This window comes from Balaenoptera musculus, chromosome 16, assembly GCF_009873245.2.
Source record: "Balaenoptera musculus isolate JJ_BM4_2016_0621 chromosome 16, mBalMus1.pri.v3, whole genome shotgun sequence".
Lineage (NCBI taxonomy): Eukaryota > Metazoa > Chordata > Mammalia > Artiodactyla > Balaenopteridae > Balaenoptera > Balaenoptera musculus.
In genome coordinates this window covers 66,514,624-66,529,959 of record NC_045800.1, presented here as the reverse complement: position 1 = coordinate 66,529,959, position 15,336 = coordinate 66,514,624, and the positions used below count along the sequence as shown (strand labels likewise).

At 35.9% G+C, this 15,336-nt stretch overlaps 1 protein-coding gene across 1 annotated transcript in view; it reads right to left on the bottom strand.

Moving 5' to 3' along the window:
- CTNNA3 (catenin alpha 3) overlaps positions 1 to 15,336 on the bottom strand; it is a 1,729,751-nt gene that overhangs the window by 1,321,960 nt on the left and 392,455 nt on the right.

Below are 15,336 nucleotides of genomic sequence, written 5' to 3'. Positions count from 1 at the left end.
ACACAGATGTAGAGAACAAATGTATGGACACCAAGGGGGGAAAGTGGCAGGGGGTTGGGGGTGGAGGTGTGATGAATTGGGGGATTGGGATTGACATGTATACACTGATGTGTATAAAATTGATGACTAATAAGAACCTGCTGTATAAAAAACTTTTTTAAAAATAGACAACTAATAAGAAAAAAAAAGGTAATTATGTGACGTGATGCAGGTGTTAGCTAATGTTACGGTGGTAATCATTTAGCAATATATAAGTGTATCAAATCATCACCTTGCAAACCTTAAACTTACACAGTGTTATACGTCAATTATACCTCAACAAAGCTGGAAAAAAAGAATCTCAATCATTATCAAAAATAAGTCACTTTCAATATGCAATACTGTACTTACTAAGACTGGGTAATGCACATCTCAGGATCATTTTCAAAAAACACTGAACATTTTATTCTTAACCTTCAGTCAAACCAGGATTTTATTAACATAACCACAAATTCCTGTTAAGTGCAATAAATATTAATTAAACAACTATTATATATGTGTATAAGATTGCCCTAAGCTTTGCAGGAGATAAAAGTTAAGATGTTTCACTCTCTATCGTCCTGGAATTTATAATCTTGTGAGGAACATAAGATGCGCATAGCAATTACCATAATAAAGTGGAAAATTATATAGGGGCATAAAAGTGGTAGAAAAAGGGAAGAGAAATGAAAATTAGTTATAATTCAGAGGACCAGGGAGCAGATGGTCTTTGAACATCGGCTGAAATTGAACATGTGAAGCTAGAGAGAAGAGAATTATATGGGAGTAAAATAATAATATCAATAAAGATTGTAAGAAGGAAAGTGCAGCACATGTCAGTTCAGCAAGTCATTTTGGTTGGATCATAAGGTGGGTGAAAAGAAGTAGTAAAAAATAAAGAAAGAAAATATTTTGGGAGATCATAGGGCTCTTTGAGGATCAAGTTAACCATTTTATAATTCATATAACAGAAATGTTGGTGTCGATTAAAGGTTTTGAGAAACAAGTGACCTGTCCAGAATTATATTAAGGAAAATTAATCTGAAAATGCACATGGGGAGGATTAAAAGAGAAGAAACAAGAGCTATGCTTTATTTAACATTAATAGATAACAAAGAGAAAATCACATTCTCTGAATAGATATCTTGACATACATTTTTCAGAAATATCATCATTCTCAAACAATGAGGACATTTCAAATTTGCATCAAAATTTTGTGACCAGCATGAATGTTGTAAAAAAAAAACATAAGCAAGCAATATACACATTGATCTTTATAAGCTCTATAATTATACTATTGGTCAAAACAGTTCCTATTCACCTAAAGGAGGAATAGATGTCTTCAGGTAGAAAAGAAAGAACTAAAGTAGATGTGAAAATTTCCCTTACTTATTTTCAACCAGGGGCTCCTCAAAAAAAACTGCAATTAATTAAGTTTCTGAAATACAAACATATCTGAATAGTAGACATATGGCAGGAACGGCAAATGAGCAGACCAAGCTGAGGTCCTAATTTGTCAAAAGTAAGCACATTAGTATTACCAATCTGTTAATGTTGACAAGCAGACTCATTTTGACTGTTCCTTTTGTATCAACAAATGAGTGGATTTCAAATACTCTAAACAGAAATACTAAAAGGAGCCCTTCTAGAAGTACATATCAACCCAATAATTTCTGGATGCTCTTTCAGTCTAGCCTACAAATATTTTCAGGACAGCAACTCAGAAGGGAAGAAATGTCTTAAGTCCTTGAGCTATGTATTGAATGCTAATGTATTTGTATATGATGGATTTAATACAGAACTGAGAATAAATGACTTTCAGCAGCTGCACTCTAGACCTATAAATCGCTATGAGTACTACAAAATCCATACAGAAGAGGAACAGCTGGATAATTTACAACACCGGTATTTGTCAAGAAAAAGCTGAAAATACAGAACCTGATTTCTCCTCTTTTCACAGTGCACGCTTCTACGAAAATTAAAAATTATTCATCTAGAGAATCTATTTGGATAAATGCTTCTATTCATATTGACACATTGCTCCTTTAAAATACAAAATCCTTAATTCCACTCATTTTAAGGAGCACCTTTTAAAAGGATAAGAATGGCAAATGAAAAAAGTTTTCCTTATAACCAAATGCAAGCACAAAGAAAAGTCTGTTAAGGTTTATTTTGTGTTCCAATTGCTATGCTCTGATAAAATCCTACAAAAGGAAACACATTAACCAGATGACTTGCAGAGCATAGTGATACCAAAAATAGTACTTAAGTTAATACACTAATTGCAAAATTGCAGAGATTAAGTTCATCATTCTAGTTCTTGGATAAACTTTGGAGATAGAGTATTTAAAGTTTAATATAAGGGCTGCCCTAAGCTTCTTAAAGAATGATGCAAGCAGTAAAAATGTGCTCCATATAAGAAGTGAACTCCAGAAAGAGAAAGCTGCAGTCGCTAAAGGAATATTAGCTCATGTGTAAGCAACAAAATAACTTGCTTGTAACTTCTATAAAAGTCAATACAACAGAATGCCTAAGTGCCAATTTTGCTCACATATCTACCATTGTTTTAGTTTTCATAGGTGACTCTGATTCATAAAGAAGCCATTTTACCTTGATAATAATGCCAAAGAAAAATTTTAATGTCCTCACATGGAGCTATAATGTCCTCTACGTAGGAATTTGACAATATGAAAAAATTTGGACCTAATTTCAAATGGACCTCACTCAGGTTCAGACATATAAGTTCCTTTAAAACAATGATAAAGACGCAGATGTAGAGAATGGACTTGAGGACACGAGGAGGGGGAAGGGTAAGCTGGGATGAAGTGAGAGCATGGCATGGAAATATATACACTACCAAATGTAAAATAGATACTAGTGGGAAGCAGCCACATAGCACAGGGAGATAAGCTTGGTGCTTTGTGACCACCTAGACGGGTGGGATAGAGAGGGTGGGAGGGAAACGCAAGAGGGAGGAGATATGGGGATATATGTATATGTATAGCTGATTCACTTTGTTATAAAGCAGAAACTAACACACCATTGTAAAGCAATTATACTCTAATAAAGATGTTTAAAAAATAATACAAATAAAACAATGATCATAGGAAATTCAACCAGTTGGCTTTATTCTCCAAATAATGCAGTCTAGTGGACTTTAATTGCAATATTATATAAACACTGATAAGAATACACACAGAGTGACAGAAGAACAGGCAGCTTTACCTGCTTACCAACCTAACATCAGCCAGAAGCAAAAGAGATGGGTGAGGTTTTTCTTAATTGATGTCTGACCATCTTTCTTCCCTTGTACCTCATTCCTCTAATCACTTTCTTTTAAAATCACATAGCTCAGAGCACAAACAAGGCCCCCTCTGTCAGTTGTCCTTAAGTTGAACTCAAGTCTTCTCAGCACACACATAGCCTCACAGGATATGTACTTATTGAGCAGAATGCCAGGGAAAGAATCATAGGCATCTAATAGTAGAAGTAGACATGGATTAACAAAAAATATCCAAGCCCTAAAATGTCACAAAGGGTTGAAGGGCATAAAAAGAACACATTAATTTATGTGAAATTAGTTTCATTCGAATTAACAGAAAGACTCAGCTGCATTTTTCTTAAGTTATACTACTTACTAGCTCAGAGCATGAACCACCAACCAGATGGGTAACTGCAAACCAGAACTACCAAAGGAGAAATTCTTGCACTGCTTTAAAATGGGAATAGAGGGCTATCACTAAATATACCGGAAAAAAAAGTACCATTGTTTACGGGTCTCTACCACAGAACTTTATACATCTATATGATTCTCTTCCCTGAACTTCTGACAGGACTTTGAATCTCTCCTAGAATCTCTCTCAGGAGTTCAGCCACAGAACTGAGCTAACTTAAATGCCCTACCATCCTTACTGTTCTATAATCACTGAAGTTGTCCTAATTTCTTAAGTTAAAATATCCTGTGGTTCTGGGTACTTCCCTGGTGGCGCAGTGGTTAAGAATCTGCCTGCCAATGCAGGGGACATGGGTTTGAGCCCTGGTCTGGGAGGATCCCACATGCCGCACAGCAACTAAGCCCACGAGCCACAACTACTGAGCCCACGTGCCATAACTGCTGAAGCCCGTGTGCCTAGAGCCTGTGCTCCACAACAAGTGGAGCCACCGCAATGAGAAGCCCATGCACCGCAACGAAGAGTAGCCCCCACTCGCCGCAACTAGAGAAAGCCTGCACTCAGCAACGAAGACCCAATGCAGCCAATAAATAAATAAATTTATTTAAAAAATATATATATCCTGTGGTTCTAAACTGGACCCAACTTATTTCAAGAACAGTAGTACCCAATTTTTTTAAATGCCCATTAAATAAAAGTATTAAGTAAAATCAATACTTTATTAATTCACAGTTGTGGAAGCCAAACCATTTTAGCAGTAGAGGACACAGAGTAATATTTAAAGAATAAAGAAGAACATCTTATTTCTTATAAGTTGTAATGCACTGAAGAATCTCAGAAATTACTTGTTAAAGTTTCTGGCTTCAAATACTCTTAGAACTTGAAGGTCAATTTTGATCTATCCCTTTATTATTACTCCAAATAGGTATATATTTATCTTTTTCATGGAGGTATTTTTATAAATCTCTACACCCCACCTCACACCTACTAAATACATGGCTATCTAAATTTCAGTTGTTCATCAAAATCCATTATTTCCACTTATCTTAGCCCTCTCAGCCCACAGAGACCTCTTTCTCACATGAAGTCCCATACTATATATTATTTGTAGTATAATGTAGTAGTTAAATGCATAAGATTTTACTGCTAGACACCCCTGTATCAGAGTCCTATCATTCATTGCTTATGAGACTATGGGTAAGTCACTTAACCAACACAGACCTTAGCTTCCTCATACCTGAAATGGAGATAACAACACCTATTTTACCAGGTTTTTGTGAAAGATGAATAAGATAATATATGAAGTGTTTACACTTTAATAGGAAGCAGGAAAAATAAAAATAATTTTTAGAAAATACAACTCAATAATAAAAGGACAACCCAATTTAAAAATGGGCAAAATATTTTAATAGACACTTACAAAGGCCAGTAACCACAGGAAAAAATACTCAAACTTATACTTATGAGGAAAATGCAAATTAAACCACCATGATATGTAACTACACATCTACCAAAGGCTAAGATTCCCATAACTGGAAGTCTCATACATTTGTTGCTGAGCGTAAAATGGTACAACTGCTTCAGAAAAAAGTGTTGCAGTTTCTTATAAAACCAAAAATGTACCTACCCTATGACAAGATAATTCCACTCCTATGTATAGGCATACCTCAGAGATATTGCAGGTTCAGTTCCAGACCACCACAATAAAGTGAATATCACAACAAAAGTAACACAAATTTCTTGGTGTCCCAATGCATATAAAAATTATGTTTTAGTCCTCAACCACCAGAGGGCAGACAACAGAAGCAAGAAAAACTACGATCCTGCAGCCTGTGGACCAAAAACCACAGTTACAGAAAGATAGAGAAGATGAAAAGGCAGAGGGCTATGTACCAGATGAAGGAACAAGAAAAAACCCCAGAAAAACAACTAAATGAAGTAGAGATAGGCAACCTTCCAGAAAAAGAATTCAGAATAATGATAGTGAAGATGATCCAGGACCTCGGAATAAGAATGGAGGCAAAGATTGAGAAGATGCAAGAAATGATTAACAAAGACCTAGAAGAATTAAAGAACAAACAAACAGAGATCACCAATACAATAACTGAAATGAAAACGACACTAGAAGGAATCAATAGCAGAATAACTGAGGCAGAAGAACGGATAAGTGACCTGGAAGACAGAATGGTGGAATTCACTGCTGCGGAACAGACTAAAGAAAAAAGAATGAAAAGAAATGAAGACACCCTAAGAGACCTCTGGGACAACATTAAACACAACAACATTCGCATTATAGGGGTCCCAGAAGGAGAAGAGAGAGAGAAAGGACCAGAGAAAATATTTGAAGAGATTATAGTCGAAAACTTCCCTAACATGGGAAAGGAAATAGCCACCCAAGTCCAGGAAGCGCAGAGAGTCCCATACAGAATAAACCCAAGGAGAAACACGCCGAGACACATAGTAATCAAAGTGGCAAAAATTAAAGACAAAGAAAAATTATTGAAAGCAGCAAGGGAAAAACGACAAATAACATACAAGGGAACTCCCATAAGGTTAACAGCTGATTTCTCAGCAGAAACTCCACAAGCCAGAAGGGAGTGGCATGATATACTTAAAGTGATGAAAGGGAAGAACCTACAACCAAGATTACTCTACCCGGCAAGGATCTCATTTAGATTTGATGGAGAAATCAAAAACTTTACAGACAAGCAAAAGCTAAGAGAATTCAGCACCACCAAACCAGCTCTACAACAAATGCTAAAGGAACTTCTCTAAGTGGGAAACACAAGAGAAGAAAAGGACCTACAAAAACAAACCCAAAACAATTAAGAAAATGGTCATAGGAACATACATATCGATAATTACCTTAAACGTGAATGGATTAAATGCCCCAACCAAAAGACATAGACTGGCTGAATGGATACAAAAACAAGACCCATATATATGCTGTCTACAAGAGACCCACTTTAGACCTAGGGACACATACAGACTGAAAGTGAGGGGATGGAAAAAGATATTCCATGCAAATGGAAATCAAAAGAAAGCTGGAGTAGCTATACTCATATCAGATAAAATAGACTTTAAAATAAAGAATGTTACAAGAGACAAGGAAGGACACTACATAATGATCCAGGGATCAATCCAAGAAGAAGATATAACAATTATAAATATATATGCACCCAACATAGGCGCACCTCAATACATAAGGCAACTGCTAACAGCTATAAAAGAAGAAATCGACAGTAACACAATAATAGTGGGGGACTTTAACACTTCACTTACACCAATGGACAGATCATCCAAAATGAAAATAAATAAGGAAACAGAAGCTTTAAATGACACAATAGACCAGATAGATTTAATTGATATATATAGGACATTCCATCCAAAAACAGCAGATTACACGTTCTTCTCAAGTGCGCATGGAACATTCTCCAGGATAGATCACATCTTGGGTCACAAATCAAGCCTCAGTAAATTTAAGAAAATTGAAATCATATCAAGCATCTTTTCTGACCACAACGCTATGAGATTAGAAATGAATTACAGGGAAAAAAACGTTAAAAAGACAAACACATGGAGGCTAAACAATACGTTACTAAATAACCAAGAGATCACGGAAGAAATCAAAGAGGAAATAAAAAAATACCTAGAGACAAATGACAATGAAAACACGACGACCCAAAACCTATGGGATGCAGCAAAAGCGGTTCTAAGAGGGAAGTTTATAGCTATACAAGCCTACCTAAAGAAACAAGAAAAATCTCAAGTAAACAATCTAACCTTACACCTAAAGAAACTAGAGAAAGAAGAACAAACAAAACCCAAAGTTAGCAGAAAGAAAGAAATCATAAAGATCAGAGCAGAAATAAATGAAATAGAAACAAAGAAAACAATAGCAAAGATCAATAAAACTAAAAGTTGGTTCTTTGAGAAGATAAACAAAATTGATAAGCCATTAGCCAGACTCATCAAGAAAAAGAGGGAGAGGACTCAAATCAATAAAATCAGAAATGAAGAAGGAGAAGTTACAACAGACACCGCAGAAATACAAAGCATCCTAAGAGACTACTACAAGCAACTTTATGCCAATAAAATGGACAACCTGGAAGAAATGGACAAATTCTTAGAAAGGTATAACCTTCCAAGACTGAATCAGGAAGAAACAGAAAATATGAACAGACCAATCACAAGTAATGGAATTGAAACTGTGATTAAAAATCTTCCAACAAACAAAAGTCCAGGACCAGATGGCTTCACAGGTGAATTCTATCAAACATTTAGAGAAGAGCTAACACCCATCCTTCTCAAACTCTTCCAAAAAATTGCAGAGGAAGGAACACTCCCAAACTCATTCTATGAGGCCACCATCACCCTGATACCAAAACCAGACAAAGACACTACAAAAAAAGAAAATTACAGACCAATATCACTGATGAATATAGATGCAAAAATCCTCAACAAAATACTAGCAAACAGAATCCAACAATACATTAAAAGGATCATACACCACGATCAAGTGGGATTTATCCCAGGGATGCAAGGATTCTTCAATATACGCAAATCAATCAATGTGATACACCATATTAACAAATTGAAGAATAAAAACCATATGATCATCTCAATAGATGCAGAAAAAGCTTTTGACAAAATTCAACACCCATTTATGATAAAAACTCTCCAGAAAGTGGGCATAGAGGGAACCTACCTCAACATAATAAAGGCCATATATGACAAACCCACAGCGAACATCATTCTCAATGGTGAAAAACTGAAAGCATTTCCTCTAAGATCAGGAACGAGACAAGGATGTCCACTCTCACCACTATTACTCAACATAGTTCTGGAAGTCCTAGCCACGGCAATCAGAGAAGAAAAAGAAATAAAAGGAATACAAATTGGAAAAGAAGAAGTAAAACTGTCACTGTTTGTGGATGACATGATACTATACATAGAGAATCCTAAAACTGCCACCAGAAAACTGCTAGAGCTAATTAATGAATATGGTAACGTTGCAGGATACAAAATTAATGCACAGAAATCTCTTGCATTCCTATACACTAATGATGAAAAATCTGAAAGAGAAATTATGGAAACACTCCCATTTACCATTGCAACAAAAAGAATAAAATACCTAGGAATAAACCTACCTAGGGAGACAAAAGACCTGTATGCAGAAAACTATAAGACACTGATGAAAGAAATTAAAGATGATATCAACAGATGGAGAGATATACCATGTTCTTGGATTGGAAGAATCAACATTGTGAAAATGAGTATACTACCCAAAGCAATCTACAGATTCAATGCAATCCCTATCAAATTACCAATGGCATTTTTTACGGAGCTAGAACAAATCATCTTAAAATTTGTATGGAGACACAAAAGACCCCGAATAGCCAAAGCAGTCTTGAGGCAAAAAAATGGAGCTGGAGGAATCAGACTCCCTGACTTCAGACTATACTACAAAGCTACAGTAATCAAGACAATATGGTACTGGCACAAAAACAGAAACATAGATCAATGGAACAAGATAGAAAGCCCAGAGATTAACCCACGCACCTATGGTCAACTAATCTATGACAAAGGAGGCAAAGATATACAATGGAGAAAAGACAGTCTCTTCAATAAGTGGTGCTGGGAAAACTGGACAGCTACATGTAAAAGAATGAAATTAGAATACTCCCTAACACCATACACAAAAATAAACTCAAAATGGATTAGAGACCTAAATATAAGACTGGACACTATAAAACTCTTAGAGGAAAACATAGGAAGAACACTCTTTGACATAAATCACAGCAAGATCTTTTTTGATCCACCTCCTAGAGTAATGGAAATAAAAACAAAAATAAACAAGTGGGACCTAATGAAACTTCAAAGCTTTTGCACAGCAAAGGAAACCATAAACAAGACGAAAAGACAACCCTCAGAATGGGAGAAAATATTTGCAAATGAATCAACAGACAAAGGATTAATCTCCAAAATATATAAACAGCTCATTCAGCTCAATATCAAAGAAACAAACACCCCAATCCACAAATGGGCAGAAGACCTAAATAGACATTTCTCCAAAGAAGACATACAGACGGCCACGAAGCACATGAAAAGATGCTCAACATCACTAATTATTAGAGAAATGCAAATCAAAACTACAATGAGGTATCACCTCACTCCTGTTAGAATGGGCATCATCAGAAAATCTACAAACAACGAATGCTGGAGAGGGTGTGGAGAAAAGGGAACCCTCTTGCACTGTTGGTGGGAATGTAAATTGATACAGCCACTATGGAGAACAATATGGAGGTTCCTTAAAAAACTAAAAATAGAATTACCATATGACCCAGCAATCCCACTACTGGGCATATACCCAGAGAAAACCGTAATTCAAAAAGACACATGCACCCGAATGTTCATTGCAGCACTATTTACAATAGCCAGGTCATGGAAGCAACCTAAATGCCCATCAACAGACGAATGGATAAAGAAGTTGTGGTACATATATACAATGGAATATTACTCAGCCATAAAAAGGAACGAAATTGAGTCATGTGTTGAGACGTGGATGGATCTAGAGAGTGTCATACAGAGTGAAGTAAGTCAGAAAGAGAAAAACAAATATCGTATATTAATGCATGTATGTGGAACCTAGAAAAATGGTACAGATGAGCCAGTTTGCAGGGCAGAAGTTGAGACACAGATGTAGAGAATGGACATATGGACATCAAGGGGGGAAAACTGCGGTGAGGTTGGGATGGGGGTGTGCTGAATTGGGCGATTGGGATTGACATGTATACACTGATGTGTATAAAATTGATGCCTAATAAGAACCTGCAGTATAAAAAAACAAACAAAACAACTAATACTAAACTTTCATTGGGTTATTTGTATGGAAATATGTTAATATAAATGTTTCGGACATTACATGAAATTTCTAAAAATCTTATATTTGTATTTGTATGGAATTATGTATGGAAATATGTTAATATAAATGTTTCAGACATTACATGAAATTTCTAAAAATCTTATATTTGTATTTGTATGGAAATATGTATGGAAATATGTTAATATAAATGTTTCAGACATTACATGAAATTTCTAAAAATCTTATATTTGTATTTGTATGGAAATATGTATGGAAATATGTTAATATAAATGTTTCAGACATTACATGAAATTTCTAAAAATCTTATATGTTCTGGTATAATGTTATAAGTAATAATCCTAGTTATTACTTTAAAATGTATATCTCAGAAATAACTAATTTTCTTGTCAACTGCATTATTATGAACTTTCATCAAATCTTTAACCGTGGTCATTTTTAAGTCTTTTGTCATTTACAGACAGTTCTGGGTGTACTCTGATGATTTTGCAAATATGTTCCTATAAAAGGGTTTCATCTTCAAGAAATTCATGGAAAAGACTCTGACAAGTACAGGTTTCTGGTAACTGACTGTACTGCTGAACTGAATGAATAAGCATTTTCAGAACTCTAATGAAAAACTGATGAACTCATAAAAGTGCTAACAAAATATCAAGATGAAAAAAAAAATGAATTACATGGGACTGAGTGAACTGATGAGGATGAGTATAATTTTTGTGACTTTCTGTCTGAATTTAAAAAAAAAAAAATCCCACAAGGACTCAGAGGCAAAGAATATACAAATCAATTTTCACTGCAAAGTAAAGGAGCTGTTACAGTGGAGGATTACTGGACTGAATGTCAATATTATGACATAGTATGAGTGTGTTTCATGTTTGGTAACTGCAATCATTGTTGCTTTTGTTGTGGTCATCCATGTACAATGCTTGGTGTCAGTCTATTTATCTCTTGTAAAAATAAAATACAGTGTGTGTGTGTGAAAAAAAAAAATTATGTTTTACACTATACTGTAGTCTATTAAGTACATAATGGCATTATGTCTATAAAAACAATGTACATAACTTAATTTTAAAATACTTTATTGTTAAAAAGTGCTAACCACCATCTTACATTTTAGCAAGTCAAAATTTTTTGCTGGTGGAGAGTCCCGCCTCAGTGCTGATGGCTGCTGACTGATCAGGGTGGTGGTTGCTGAAGGGTGGGGGGGCCGTGGCAATTTCTTAAAACAAGACAACCATGAAGTTTGCTGCATAGATTACTTTTTCCTTTCACAAACAATATCTCTGTAGTATGCAAAGCTGTTCGAAAGTATTTTACCCACAGTAGAATTTTCAAAACTAGAGTCCATCCTCTCAAACCCTGCCACTGCTTTATCAACTAAGTTTATGTACTATTCTAAATCCTGTGTTGTAATTTCAACAATCTTCACAGCATCTTCACCAAGAGTAGATTCTATCTCGAGAAACCATTTGCTTTGCTCATCCATAAGAAACAGCTCCTCATCTATTCTTTTTTTTTTAACATCTTCATTGGAGTATAATTACTTTACAATGGTGTGTTAGTTTCTGCTTTATAACAAAGTGAATCACTTATACATATACATATGTTCCCATATCTCTTCCCTCTTGCATCTCCCTCCCTCCCACCCTCCCTATCCCACCCCTCTAGGTGGTCACAAAGCACAGAGCTGATCTCCCTGTGCTATGCGGCTGCTTCCCACTAGCTATCTATTTTACGTTTGGTGGTGTATATATGTCCATACCACTCTCTCACTTTGTCACAGCTTACCCTTTCCCCTCCCCATATCCTCAAGTCCATTCTCTAGTAGGTCTGTGTCTTTATTCCCGTCTTGCCGCTAGGTTCTTCATGACCTTTTTTTTTTTTTTCCCTTAGATTCCATATATATGTGTTAGCATACTGTATTTGCAAATGAAGCAACTGACAAAGGATTAATCTCCAAAATTTGCAAGCAGCTCATGCAGCTCAATAACAAAAAAACAAACAACCCAATCCAAAAATGGGCAGAAGACCTAAATAGACATTTCTCCAAAGAAGATATACAGATTGCCAACAGACACATGAAAGAATGCTCAACATCATTAACCATTAGAGAAATGCAAATCAAAACTACAATGAGATATCATCTCACACCGGTTAGAATGGCCATCATCAAAAAATCTAGAAACAATAAATGCTGGAGAGGGTGTGGAGAAAAGGGAACCCTCTTGCACTGTTGGTGGGAATGTAAATTGATACAGCCACTATGGAGAACACTATGGAGGTTCCTTAAAAAACTAAAAATAGAACTACCATACGACCCAGCAATCCCACTACTGGGCATGTACCCTGAGAAAACCATAATTCAAAAAGAGTCATGTACCAAAATGTTCATTGCAGCTCTATTTACAATAGCCAGGACATGGAAGCAACCTAAGTGTCCATCAACAGATAAATGGATTAAGAAGATGTGGCACATATATACAATGCAATATTACTCAGTCATAAAAAGAGACGAAACTGAGTTATCTGTAGTGAGGTGGATGGACCTAGAGTCTGTCATACAGAGTGAAGTAAGTCAGAAAGAAAAATAAATACCGTATGGTAACACATATATATGGAATCTAAGAAAAAAAAAAAAGGTCATGAAGAACCTATGGGCAAGACAGGAATAAAGACACAGACCTACTAGAGAATGGACCTGAGGATATGGGGAGGGGGAAGGGTAAGCTGTGACAAAGTGAGAGAGTGGCATGGACATATATACACTACCAAACGTAAAATAGATAGCTAGTGGGAAGCAGCCGCATAGCACAGGGAGATCAGCTCTATGCTTTGTGACCACCTAGAGGGGTGGGATAGGGAGGGTGGGAGGGAGGGAGATGCAAGAGGGAAGAGATATGGGAACATATGTATATGTATAACTGATTCACTTTGTTATAAAGCAGAAACTAACACACTATTGTAAAGCAATTATACTCCAATAAAGATGTTAAAAAATAAAAACAAAGAAGTGAAATAAAAAAGAATGAATATATGTATATGTATAAGTGAATCACTTTGCTGTACACCTGAAACTAACACAACAGTGTAAATCAACTATATGCCAGTAAAATTAAAATATTAATTAAAAAAAGAAATCATCTTTAAGCCTCACATTTTTAAGATGAGGAAAGTGAGGGCTAAACAATGACCCAAGGTCATTCAGCTAAGAGAGATGTGAAATAAAAAAATCAGTAAGCATCTAAGAAGTACTTATGATATATCAGGCACTGAGCTAGATACTTTCTCATATAAAATAAAACTGTGAGTTGGGCATTATTACAATGACATCCAGTCTACTGCATAAATGAATAAATTCTCAAATAGGCTTTAAAAATAAAATATTCAAGGGAGATAGTATAAGGAATTTGAACAATTTTTAAAGTAACACTTGTTTTATAAAGAGAGAAGGGATGAAAAAGAAAAAAGATAAAAACCATTCTATATAAAATATAAAAAGATGTTTATACTAACTCAATTACTTAAAATTAATTATGGGGACTTCCCTGGTGGTCCAGTGGTAAAGAATCTTCCTTACAATGCAGGAGACACGGGTTCGCTCCCTGATCTGGGAACTAAGATCCCACATGCTGCGGGGCAACTAAGCCACAACTACTGAGCGCGTGCACCTAAACTAGAGAGCCCACATGCCGCAAACTACAGAGCCCACGTACTCTGGAGCCTACACACCACAACTGGAGAGAGAAAACCCGCACGCCACGACTAGAGAGAAGCCCGCACACCGCAACTAGAGAGAAGCCTGCACACCATAACGAAGAGCTCGTGCGCCACAACGAAAGATCCCGCATGCCTCAACAAAGATCCTGCGTGCCACAACTAAGACCCGACGCAGCCAAAAATAAATAATAAATTAAAAATTAAAAAATTAATTATGCATGACTTAAGAATATGTTTTTATGAAATTAATGTTTTTTTTAACAAGGGTTCTTATAAGCAGGAAATACATACGCTTTTCCTGTGAATACTCCAGGAAATATTGTGAATACTCCAGACTTCACCATAACAGCAGTATAATGTAGAACTCAATACAAAATAGAAAAGAACACCAGGCCATCAATTTCAGTTCCTTTTATACTGACAAAGCTTGTTAGGAAAAGAGGAACAGTTTTATTTTTTATAAATAGGGAGAGGATTTTAGTGTCTATTTTGGAATAGTAGGTAGCATTCCAGCTGTTTGGGGCCGCTTTGGGCTCTAGGCACTTTAAAATTAATGGGTTGGGCCTAACAAAGGGCATATTTTCCTTCTGCATCAAAAATGTATGCTTGTTCCTAGCAGATACAATATGTTTCTGCAAGTATGACACATTTTTATTATACCATGTAGTAAATGAAGACATTTGCCTTCTCCTAGAGACACAGCTCTTGAGTCAATTGAAAGAAATGAACAAGTAAACCTCAGTGACTCTCATACCCCTACAGGAACAGGCTGATTTCTCATGAGAGCTGCATTCAACCTATGGCTAAATAATGCTATTTTAAATTCCCCTCTGTGGGAAGTGTAATTCTACAAAATGAATATGGGCTTTGGAGCCAGAGAGCTCTTAGTTCAAATCCCAGTTCTACCATTTACTAGTTCTGTGGCATTTAGATAATCCCTTTATTCCTCTAGACGTCACTTTCCTCACAGGGTTAATATGAGGACTACATTATAAAACACTTAGCAAAAGAGCTGGCATATAGTAGGCACTTAATGAATGGTGACTA